We start from the raw sequence: 12,928 nt of genomic DNA on the forward strand, positions 1-12,928 counted from the left end.
CAAAAAAAAAAAAAAAAAAAAAAAAAAAATGCATACAGTATTTAGATCTGAACAGTTAATTTTACATGACAGGTACAATCAAGGATAATCTGTATTATGGAAAGACACCTAATGAAGACAGAGGACAGAGTATATGACCAAGCAAGGCACATGACATACAGATTTCAAAACTAAGGGATTTCTTTGTCATCTCCAAAACTAATCACAGCATATATAAAACATTAATACTAACTGTAGTTAAATTCCATTTTAATTTAAGGAAACAGAATTAAACCTGGCAGAAAGTTCACAACAATCCCACATGCTAAATCAGGGAGAGAAAACTTGAAATTTTCATGGAGTCTGCTGCTCTGTTTGCCAAAATTTCACCAACCAAGATCCTGGTTTATGTTTAAAGCCAGGCAGGGTTTGCTGGAACAGAAGCGCCTGTCTTGTTGCTTTAGAAGGGGACAGTTGTCTTCATTGTGCAGTGAAAGAAAACCCACTAACATTGGTGTGAGGATTTCCTACTAGTGAAACTCAAAATGTGCCATCCTGGCTGCTAGACATTGTGTGACAAAGCTTTTATAATGTTAAGATTCCACACAGACAAATCAACTTGTTGCTAGCATAATACTTGCAGTAATGCAGATTAAAATAACATCAGTGTATTCCAAAGTGAATGTTTCGAGACGAAATCAATAGAGACAAACCTATAGATTGAAGGCAGCTCCTCCTCAGGTTTTGGAGACAGAATAGGCAATGAATCACATGCTCAGCAACTGACTCACTGCTCTTTGCTCTCTGACGCTGAGCTTTGACATCTGGAGAAAGAGAGGAAGGAGGAAGATCTTATGCTTATGGCCTTGAGGGCAACTTACGAGACACAAGACTGCAAATTTCAGGATGTCAGGGACTTGGTCCCCATATTTACCCTGGCACTTAATCCATGCTGTGGGCGCTTAGGTAGCTCAATTCACCCATGGATGGCATAAGATTGATTGCTTTTGTTCCTCGGCTCTCCCCATGCCAGCGCCGAGAATGCCATCCAAGTAGAATCCAGTGACTTTTACTTTAGCCAGTGTGCTATAATGTGAGTTAAATAGTTACTATTTAAGATACTATTTAGTTTGTTACTATTTAAGGTACATTTTTTTTTCTTTTTCTTTTTGAGACTGGGTCTTGCTGTGTAGTTCAGGCAGGTCTTGAATTCATTATATAGCCCAGGCTGGCCTTGAATTTGTGGTGACCCTCCTGCCTCAGCCTCCCAAGGGCTGGATCCCAGGCATGTGTAACTGTGCCGAGCTAAATTAATATTAAGTTACTTAAGTGAGTTACTGCATAGATTTAAGCTATTATTAAGATTTATGATGTTGTTATCTATGTTATTATTGTAGTTGATATTGAATGATACTTTTCTAAAATCCTAAAATGACTCCTATACCTTATTTTTATATTAATTATAGTTAATTATATTTAATTAATTATATTATTAATATGTATTAAGAACAGAGAAATGTGTGACTATATTGTATCCTTCTTGTTGTCTTTGTCTGCGAGCCCACTAGCAAAACAAAAGTTCAGGAACTCAGGTTGAGAGGGTAAGGCGTGGAATCACCAAGCAGACTCTAGGGAGGTTTCTGGAATGCTTCCACTTTTAATAAGTTCAGCCAGCAATTTATAAAGTTTTCACCTTTTCTTCTTTTTTTTGGTACTGGAGATCGAACTCCATCCTTGTGCTTGCAAGGCAGGCAGCAGAACCACTGAGCTAAATCCCCGGCCCGTATAAGAAAGAGGGAGTGGCAAAGGGGGAGTAATATATTTGGCCTAACAGGATTGGTTATTGGAGTGTCCTTGGATGGGCGATGGAAGCATCCAACTAGGGGGGACGGGCGAGGCCATACCTGGACATGGACAAGGCTCAACACATGAGCTAGGCCTCTACTAGTGTGCTAGGAGACCTACGAGCAGAGCACTTGTCCCAGCCAGACTTGTACCTCACTTGCACCTTCTGTTCACACAGATGTCATTGTTACTGTAATAAATTTATAACCACATACATTTTTCATCATCTAAATTCTAATATAAAAAGAGTTTAGTTAGCATTGTTATAGCTGCCTTCTTCCCAATGCTTTCCTCTTGAATATTTATATTCTAGGTTTGGGAATTGTTTCTCTCTGTCCCTGTCCACAAGCAGCCTTGGGTTTCAGAATCTCATCGCAGTCAGTAAGGCTGTGGGTATATTCTTTAGGTGTATTTTCAAACATGAGTGTTTTAGAAAAGGAGATATTCTATTCCAGCAAGGTAATGACTAATGCATTATCAGTACTGTACTTAGAAGAATGCTTGCAAATCTTTTTTTTCTTTTTTTGTATCAGGGATCGAACTCAGGACTTTGTGCTTGCAAGGCAGGTGTGGCACCACTGAGCTGAATCCTGGGCTCTTGAAGATCAAATTTTACCCAGACAAACAAAACAAAACAAAACAAAAAAAAAAACGGGGGGGAGGAAGCTGGAGAATTTCCTTTTATGTGAAAAAATGTGGGTTGAGTCTCAGAAAGCGGTCTGGGAAGCCACTCATGAGGAAAACATGTAATTTTTATCTTCTGAAATCACCAGGTGCACCTACAGAGGCTTTGTGACTTCATGCAGTTCTCCATGTCACCTCTGCGAGTCCTCAGATGGTCCACGACCACAGCTAATACTTAGCAAGGGCTTATTCTCAGTGACATTGACTCCCTCCCTGAGGAGAGCAACTGAGGAGATCACCAACACTTTGTGGACTGGAGTGATTTTTAAAGAATTAAAGAAGTCCACAGAACAGAAGGAGAGACCCATTTAAAGAGAAAGGGGCATGACTGTCGTGGGAGAAGAGAAGATCTGATCATCGGGGGAGGGCTTAAGAACATTCTAGAAATATCTCTTCTCTCCATTGGCCTTTTATTGCCGACTGCTAAGCCCACAGAACATTCTGGACTCCCTTCTCAGTTTATGGTTCTTCCCATTGGTGATGAATTGGACACTGGCCCTGACCTTGGCACAGATACTGTGTGCTGACTGTAAACACCCCATGAGGAAAGACCGTCCTCCCTGTCAGAGACCAGAGATCTGTTCTCCTTCAGAAGTTCCCATGATTGGGTTCTGGGGGAGTCCAGCTGGAGCCTTGGGCAGCCATTCTCAGCCAGCAGCTATATTCCTGGGCTTGGGGTGCTGTACTGTAACAAAAGATAACAGACTGGTTGGTTTAAACATCGGGTCTGTCGGGCTGAGGATTTAGCTCAGTGGTGCTGCTGCCTGCCCGGCAAGCACAAGGTCCTGACTTCAATCCCTGGTGCCAAAAAACAAACCAAACCAAAACAAAACAAAAGAACAGGTCTTTGGGTTCTGGGGCCAGAAATGCAAGATTATGGTGTGAGCAGGGTTGCCCTTTTCTAGGGCGTCTCCTTGGCTTGCACATGTCTCTGCGCTCCAAGTCTCTTGACGTGGCTTTCTCTGTGTGTGGACATCCCTGGTGTCTTTGTGTGTCTAATCTCTTCACAAGGACACCAGTCACATTGGCTCAGGGCCTCTTTATACCTGTTTTACCTTAATCAGCTTATTAAAGGCCCTGTCTTTAATCCAGTAAGGCCCTCAGGTACCGGGGGTTAGGACTTCAATGCACTAATTGTGGGGAGATATAATTCAGTCTTTGACGCCTGCTCACCCACTAGACTTTTTAAAAATCTCTCACGAATACAGTTCACATTCTTAACTATGACACTGTTAGCAAAGAAGCTGAGCAAACAACAATAACAAAATGTGGTCTCAGAAACTGGAAGCACTGGCTCTGAAGCCATTGACCAGCAGCTCTGTTCAGCTCTATGTTCCCCTAGCAGGGCGGGGTAAGAGCAGCTTTGAGGGGACCACAGGAGAAGGCACATGGGGATCCCTCCACAGCCATCAATGACCTGGGGCCCCCGCCCCAAGATTTAAAGAGTGGACCCCAGATGGTGGCTGCCTGGTCTGAATTCTAGAATCACTGCCTCTAGCTGATTATCCTTCGCTGAGTCTCTTCCTTCCTCTGCCCCACAGTTTGCTTTTCTGAAAATGGGACTAAAGATGGCATTGACCTTATGGGCTTATTGTGCGGATGAAAGAAATCAGCACACATCACCTCCTGTTACATTTTGTAGGGGCTGTCAGCCCTCTTCTTACACTTCCATCCAGTTCAGACTCACTGCTTCCTCAGATCTCTGAAGTGGGTGACTCTTCAGCAATGGCATTCTGTGGACCACAGGGCTGAGAGAGATGTACTTGTAGGAGGGTCTTTGGGGAAGTCATTGGCTCTTAAGGATGTGATACCAGTGGGTCTGGAGAGTGCCCTGGAACGCTGTCTCCTTCCTCCTCTTTTGATTGCTCTCTCTGCTTCCCACTGCCATGCCCTGAGCTCTTTCCCCTCTGCCTTGGAGTCAGTCAACTGTGGACTGAAATCCCTACAAACTATGGCCAGAAATTAACCTCTCCTTCAAAGAGTTGTGGGTGTTAGGTGTTGTGTCTCAACAAGGACAAAAATAACTAAGACAGGAGGCGATTGTTAAGAGATATTGCTTGGCTCGCGGAATGGTTACAGGGTTAACAATGTGACTTAGGGCGCAGACCTGGGCTGCTCACCAGGTAGCAGGGGTTGGTTGCTTGGGCTTGTGTCTACAGGTTGCAGATCAGAGTTTTGCTTTTGTAGGCTGCCCAGTCATATCTGAGTGTACATTCTATCTCTTCCCCAGGGAAGTTCGTGGCTCTCAGGGGTTTGCCCTGAGTAAGGCTCTTAGGAGTGGACCTCAGTGTGTTTCACCTGCCTTTTACGGGACTTTGCTGTGGGTAGTGGCAGTTCGTACTGATTTTGTTAGGGTCCTTGTAGATAGTATGCGATATTTTGCTGAAGTCTTGACTCCAACGTCTTACTTCAAAGTTAAAGCCAGAGGAATATTTTGGGCTAGAAGGAAGCAGGTGTTCCCCATCGTAGTCTTTCAGAAGAGGAAGGCTCTGAGAGCTGTCAGGATGTGGAGGTACTGCTTAGAGATGGGGCTGAGGACAGGGTTTGGCAGCTGCAAGCTCGTGCTATACAAATATACCTGTGAAGAGGAATGCACGTTTGCAGACGTTTGTTCTTGTTGTTGTTTTCCTGAACTGAGTCTAAGAAAATGATGGATCTTTCTGAAGTCTTATAAATAAAGGCAACCAACCCTGCCGTCACTGATTTTGGAGATTTCCAGCCCTCCCGGAGAGTTCAGGAGGAAGTATGGAAGGTATTCTGAGCCACTGGTTCCAGAGTGATGTTTTCACTGTGCTAATCTCCCCTCCCCTGGTTAGGCTGCTGAGTAGACAGGCTCCTGCCAAATGCCACCCTGCTCAGAAGGGCATCTCAGCTTGCTGTTCACCTCTGCCATGTGTGCTCCTAGTTTTAATCAAGGCTCCTTGTTGCTTATCAAAGAATTTTTACCCTTGGAGTGGCATGCAGGCCCCCAGACCTGCGTGCCCCACACAAGCCCACTCCACAATCCATCTACTTCTCGTTTCCCCAAAACACGGGGTGTGGTTCCACTATAGCTCCTGTTTCTTTCAGTTGCCTGGACACTACATCACTCCTCTCCCCTCCTCACTTTTCTGCTGCCCCTGTTTTGCCCTAGTTCTCATCCTTAGAGGGCCCAGTTCAAGCCTTACTTCCCTCCAGGACACCTTCTCCAACTGTACCCGACTACCCAGATTCCTTTTCTTTCTGCACAATCCTCCCAGAGCACACACACTTGTCTTACTCATTCAGTAAATATGTAAAATGAAACATGTTTTTTTTGGTGATTATTAAATCATTAAATATATTCTGTATTGTCTCCTGTACATCAGAGAGTTTTAGCCCTCACAACCTCACAGGGTAGGGTTATGCCTGTTTGCTTCAGCTCAAGGAAAGTTAATTGAGAACAAAGGAGGAGGCACCGTGCCATGCTGGAGAATGCATTTACTAGAAAACTAAAGGCATGAGACACTGCCCGGTTTCAACAGCAAATAGTTTCCTGAAGTCATTTCAGATTCAGAGGGAGAGGATTTTTGGCAGGTCAGCCTATGTGATACCTCGTACAGAGATCATAGAGGTAACTGCACTAGTTCAGCAGAAACAAAGAACAGCTATTAGTCTGTGTCAGTTACGTTTCTCTCATTGCTGAGACAAAATACTTGAAGCCGAAAGTTAAAGGGGGAGGGGTTGATTTAGTGCACAATTTGTAAAGGCTCCCGTCCATATTTGGCAGGCTCCAAGGCAGGTTGGCACCTGGCAGAGGGGCAGCAGTTCATGGGTGGGCTTCTAGACCCCAAACCATAACACAGTCTAAAGGGAGCAAATGGACAGTCACCGCGTGCTGTAGGTAGGGTTTTGTGTCCTGGCATACAGCCAAGCGGAGTGTGTGTGTGTGTGTGTGTGTGTGTGTGTGTGTGTGTGTTTGGGGGGATGGTGGCTGATACAAATATATGTAAGAATTTGCAAGATTGGCTTACAGCAGCCGCCCACAGAGTCAGCATGGGGATCTAAAGGATCCAGTCAAAGGCCTACAACTCTGTGTAGTGTCCCATGAGAGTCCGAATCAGGAGGCTGAAGGATCGGTGTTAGAAGCTAGAGTTGATGCTGGAAGCTAGGAGACAACGTTCAAGGTAAAAGCAAAGACTGGAGCTTCTCCAAAGAAAAAAGAAGCCATCTTTCCTACTTAGTTTTCCTTTTTATACTATTCTGGTGATAATCCTCCCGGTGTCTTCCACACCAGAACTATGCTGGCTGATTTAGTTTGGTGTTTCTTACTCAAGTTGACACAATCAGCCAATCATCACACCTCCTAAAAGCCCCACCTGTGAGTGCATGAGGCTCTGGGGAACTGTTGAGATGTACACCGTAGTAACCTCTTTGTTTAATCTTGAAGTGTTCTTATGCAAGATTTTGATTGAAAAATCTACCACTAAAAGTAAGATTGACGATCGGCAACTTTGACAATGACCGTTCCAATTTCTATTCCTCTCTGTAGAACCAGGGAACAGAGAAAATAAATGCTTGAAGTTGAAAAGCTGAACAATAGTACCAAACATCCATCAAAATGGGCAAATTTTCCACAAAGAATGCCAATACAGGAAATAAGAGCCGTGTCCTCAGTGAGGAATTTCATAAAGAGCTCTGGCATTTATAATCAGGAAGTTGGAATAGGGGCATCTTTGTAATGTGCCCTTTAGGAAATCCTTATCATGTACCATGCCCTTTCAAGACCCATTTTATAGGCTCTGGGGGACAGAGGAAAGGAGTAGAACCCCATCTAAGGTAGCTCTGTTAATAGGGGTGTGTGTTATATTTTTAGAATCCAAGGACAGAAAATTCAGGGCCCCTCGGTGGAGTCAGAAATTCAGGAGCAAAAGTCATTTGTTGTCTTTGTCTTGCAAGAGCTTTTGTGGCTCGGGGGTTTCATCATATCCTCCCTTCTCTCTGCTTTCCTCCTACCTCCCTCTGTCTCCTACTTACCTATACCGCAAACTATCAGACAGGCCAACGATATGGCACCGCTCTCAGACCACATTCTTAGTGTGCCTCAGATCTGATTTTCAAGACAGACTGGGTTGACTGCGTTCTACAGAATGATCTTCCATGGGGCAGGCGCCAGCGACTTTTGATGAGGCAGAGTCACAGGAAAGAGTGAGATATCAGGGTCCTTGGAAGGAGCAGAGGTGGGCAGGAAACAGCTGGTATCTCCACTGTGGACCTTACAGGCCTTTTCATGGCAGCAGCAGTGTCACTAATTCGGGGGTTCTACAGGCGGTCACAGTGAGCCAATCACTGTTGTGCTCACTTGAGAAGGTCCCACTAGACTGCTGTTTGTGCCTTAGCATTGTGGTGGACACATCCCCTCAACAATCCTGAGATCCCAGTGCTTTCCACCATGAGCAGTCTATTGACTTCTAACAACAGAGACAATGTTTCACCCAACAAAACCCAGTTGGCTGGCCAGATGACAGTGACAAAGGAGATCTAGAGAACACATTCATTTGGCCTTGAATGTGACATTAAGCTTTCCCGTAGTGGTTGAGGGGTTGGGTTCTGGAGTGGGGCTCCCATGATCCAATTCTGGCCCCACTATGCCAAGCCATATGGCCTTAAACAAGCAGCTCAGTATGTACACCAGTTTCACCACTACAACAAATACCAGAGGTAATCAACCTTAAGAAAAGGTTTATTTTGGCCTATATTTTTAGGGGGTCCAGTCCCATTGCTTTTGGGACTGGGGCAAAGGAGCACATTATGGATTGCGTACAAGGCAGAGAAAAACACTTACCTCATGGCTAGGAAGCAAAAGAGACTGAGGAGGAGATGAAGTTCCCACAATCTCCTTCAAGGCCATGCCTCTCAGTGACCTAAAGACCTCCCGCCAGGCCCCACCTCATTGAAAAGGTTCCATTTTCTCCCAAGAGCATCATCCTCAGGACCAAGTTTTTACTACATAGGTCTCTCATGGACAGTCAAGATCCAAACTAGCACTTAAACGTTCCAAGTCCTAGTTGTCTCGTTGGTGAAAAGTGCAAAAGAAGACATACCCGGGGTAGTGAGGAATCTGCTCCGAGAGCAGGTTTTGTTCCTTAGAAAGTACACAGTGAATGTCACCCGCAATTGTCATCATTACTGTTGACTTCCTTTCATGTCTTATAGACCCGAATGCATTCAGGGCTCTGAGTTATGAATTTCCCGCTTTCCTCATAGTTCTTGCCCTAGGTTTGTCCCCAGACCTTTGCATGTACTGTTAACGAGTGTTAGTGTTACTCCGTTGACATGATGTTGTGCTTCCTGCTTCTAATTGAAGATGTTCTCACAGTCAATGATGGAAAAGATGCAGAAGTATTAGAACCTTGGCCTGCATTCGTGCAATCTGCTGGCTGCTTAGAACTCACCTTCCGCCCCTTTCTTGTGTGTGATTCGCACAAGGCTTCCTCCTCTGAGTCAGGATACGCTAGACGTTGCCTCCAGTTTCTTTGATCCTTGTCAGCGTTATTTGAAATTGTCATCTCCTAACCCAAAGGACGTGCCATCTATTTCTGGAGTCTGTACACAGACCAGAGGGCTGGAAAACTTCGCAGGAGACTGCAGTCCCCTCATTCTTGTGCTTTTCTCCTCCAGGAGCTGAGCCATGCCGGAAGACCACGAACCTCTCTTCTGAGCCCTGCAACATTTCACACTGGCTGAGGCTGGAAGCGACAGTGAAGGCCTCTGTATACGTGGTCACTTTCTCCTTTGCCACACCCATCCTATTATTATTACCATAGTGTCACAGGACTTGAAGCTGGGGAGACAGGTCCGATGCACCCCCCTTTGCCCCCGTCTGCTGCGCCTCTCCTCCTACTGTGCACTGGGGATTATTTTCCAAGGCACAAGGGCTCTGCTGGCCAACAGCCCCCTGCTGATATGCTGGGTGGTCTTTGGGGCACAGCTCAGCGTCGGGGAAAGGATTCTCTTCACTCTGGCCTTGGTGATCTCAACACTTACCTGGCAATTTGCTGGCCACTGAAATCTCTGCCCTTTGTAGATTCAGCTAAGTATAGGATTCTGGCTGGGGTTTGGGCAGCCATTGTATTCAAGAACATTTGCTTATTCCCCATAGAGAGCATTCGCCTCACCCCAGTTGCTATCTTTAAATCTGTACCCCTTTGATCTTGAATGGCATCCCCGCCAGGGCCGCAGTCACGCTTTTTCTTCTCCTTCCTTTGTCTGGCATCCTTGTGACTTTCTGATATATGAAGAAGGGAAGCGGGCTGGCCATTTCAGTAAGTCAAACACCAAAGCGAGGAAAACAGTCCTTATCCATCTGGTGCAGATCTGTTTGTTTACATGTAGCGCCAACCCTGATATTCATGGGTTTGGGAAAGATGTGTGTGTGTGTGTGTGTGTGTGTGTGTGTGTGTGTGTGTCTGTGTGTGGTGGTGGTGGGGTTTCTTTGCTCTAAATAAACCTGGCCCTTTTTGGTGTCTTTGCATTTGCCCAGTGTTTTAACCCTCTGGGCTATGGGTGCTTTGACTCTATGGGCTACAGAACAAGAGGGCAAAGGGGCAGACTGCGCCCCTGGATGTGCTGTCGGGGGCGCTGTGGTCACTCAGTGACTGGCAGAGGTCAGCTTAGGCAGAAGCTCAGCCCTGTGAAAGAGTGTCCTAATGGACTCATCAGTCGAGGCCGAGCACCTGCCTTCCACTCAGCCCCAGCTAGTGCCGTCGTTTGATTCTGAAAGAGCTAAGAAATGTCCGTAAGAAATGTCCACGGTTAACGTGAAGAGAAGTCTGGCTGCTCCTCTTACACTAATTAGGGGTAGTTTGGGCTACGGGTAGTAACAACAACATCAGCCAAAAAAGTGACTTCAAAAAGTCAGAGGTTCATTTTTCTTGTGTCAAAGAAGCCTGGAGGTTTACAACCCAGTCTACGAGGCAGCTCTGCAGTCAACAGGCTCCTTCTCTTCTACTCTGCCATGGGCAGGGCTCTACCTCAGACACAAAACGGCTCACAGTGCCCCTATCGGCATGTTCGTGCTTTAGTCCATAGGGAGGAAGAAGAGGAAAGTGTCGGCATCCATCTTAGAAAGACACTATAGGAGTTACACGCAACTTTTTTTGTTTTTTTGTTTTGTCGGTACTGGGGATCAAACTTGAGACCTTATGCTTGCGAGGCAGGCAGTGGAATCACTGAGCTAAATCCCTGGCTCATCACAATTATTTTTTCTTTATATCTAACTGGCTAGAATTTAGTCACATGACTAAGTTTTGCTTTAAGGAAGGATGGGATCAGTTTTAGTTGGGAAGCACTGTCTTCAGCTAAAAATTGGAGTTCCTAATATTAAGAAAAGTCCAGGTGTGGTGGCACTTGCCTATAATCCCAGCATTTGGGAGGCTGAGGCAGGAGGATCACCATGAATTCAAGGCCAGTCTGAACTACATAGCAAGACCCTGTCTCAAAAACAAAACAAAATGAACACAAAACCCCCCAAACAACAACAATTACAGCAAAAATTATTAAGAAAGGAAGAAAGATGGATAATGGAAAACACAATTATTTCAAGGAATATTTTCCTCCCAATCAAATAAAGTATAAAGAAAAAAATAGTTCACAATCACCACAAACAAATGCTCTGAATAACTAGACTATAATCAGAGTTCACTATTCAGGATCCCAGAAAGCTTATGTCATGCTAACAGCTCCCACAGACAATGGCACCAGCACGAGAATATCAAATTGATTCAAACATGGTAACTAACTCCTAAGTTAAATCTTAACATATATAAATCTGAGGAAGCAGCGTGAAGTACATTTTTCACTGAAGTGTACATGTGTATTTCTTCTGATGAAACAGCCATTTCACAATCACCCAAGATTTGTTAGAAATGGAAATCCTCACTCTAGACCAAGTGTGATTGTTTTTCTAGGTCCAACTCTGAGACGGCAAAGCACTACTTTGACTTTTCCAGTGGCCAGGACAGGCTCCAGGTCTTCATGAGGCCAGAGATAGAGGTAATGGTAGGCAGGTGAGGGCAGGACCCCGATGAGCTGAAGATGAGCTCCAGGGAATTAAAGCACAAAGGACAAATCCTCATATAAACTAGGATTGTCTCAAAAAACTGGAGTGCAAAGGACAAAGCGATAATAAAGTCTGCTTTTCAGGCATCAGAAGCCCAGCAACAGCAATAGCAGCTGCATACCTGTGTTCTTTCATCTCCCTCTCCACCTTTCTCAAGCCAGAAACTGCAGCCTCTAGATTTAAATGCCCCTGTGACTCCTCCCTTTGGAGCCCCCCTTCTTTTTAATAAACCACACCTTGTTCTTCCCCACGCCCTATTGGCCCCATTCTTCCATCACCCTCAAGACAAGGTTCCAGATGTACAGAGCTCTCAGAGACCTCTATAGTAGGCTCTGATCTCCCGCTCGGTGCTATGGTGCAAGGCTGAGAAAAACCCTAAAAGACCGAACTAAAGACACCGAGGAAACTGGGGAGCCAGGACAGCCAGTGCTGCTCATCCAGCAAAGGCGCTGGTCCATCCAAGCCACTGATTTTTATTGGTAATCAAGTGGGGTAAAGGCAAACTATGTGCTAAAGGGGAAGTATGTTTGAGGGTGTGCAGTAGTGCGGTTACTATGGAAACCAGTGCAAGCAAGGCTTGTAAAGGACAAGGCAAAGCATTCTTGAATTAGAAACAGAATAGACAAACTGTAGGGTTGTAATTAGAACCTTGTCCTTCTAGTTAGGAAGGTTTCAACTGTGGAAATGGAATTTGAGTGCGAGTTACTCTGACCTTGGTGCACAGGCTTTGGCTGGACTTGCTTCTCAAAACAAGCCAGCTGTGGGGTTAACTCTTCACAGCCTGCACCACTTACAGCCTGCTTTGAGCATAATCAATACTGTGGTCCCCTGCAGGGAAATGGTTACATTAATACTATGTCCCCAGCACCCAACACAGTACCTGGTATACTGAGGAACTCAGATGATGAAACAGATCCATCCGTTAGTAAGTTATGCTTTTCTACAGACTCCCACCCAGAAGAGCTGAGAGCCTTTTTTGGTTGAAATACTGGCTCACAAAATTGATTTGTCCCACAGTTCTGGAGAAGATGGCTGTGGTTGTGTTCATCACCTGACGCAGAGTTCTTGAATAGAAGCAAAATTCTGCCAAACACTTCTGTTTGCAAACCAAATTATTTGCAAACAGAAATATTCATGAGCCAGGGCGTTACTGTATTAAATGATGTGAGAACAAAAAATACATTTGTGTACAAGAAAGTGAACAAAAAAGTAAAAACAGTCACCAAGTTTAATTATAAGTCCTAGATCAAATACAAATTGTTCAATTTATCCTAAATTTTTTGTTTGTTTTTTGCTTTTTCTTTCTCACTGTGTAGCTCAGGCTGGCCTTGAACTCCTGGC

At 45.0% G+C, this 12,928-nt stretch overlaps 1 pseudogene; it reads left to right on the plus strand.

Moving 5' to 3' along the window:
- Nucleotides 1-12,642, plus strand: part of LOC104851017 — a 43,730-nt pseudogene extending 31,088 nt beyond the window's left edge.
- Nucleotides 12,643-12,928: the final 286 nt, after the last annotated feature.

Source organism: Fukomys damarensis, unplaced genomic scaffold (genome assembly GCF_012274545.1).
Source record: "Fukomys damarensis isolate Sample0158 unplaced genomic scaffold, DMR_v1.0_HiC HiC_scaffold_16, whole genome shotgun sequence".
NCBI classification, from domain to species: domain Eukaryota; kingdom Metazoa; phylum Chordata; class Mammalia; order Rodentia; family Bathyergidae; genus Fukomys; species Fukomys damarensis.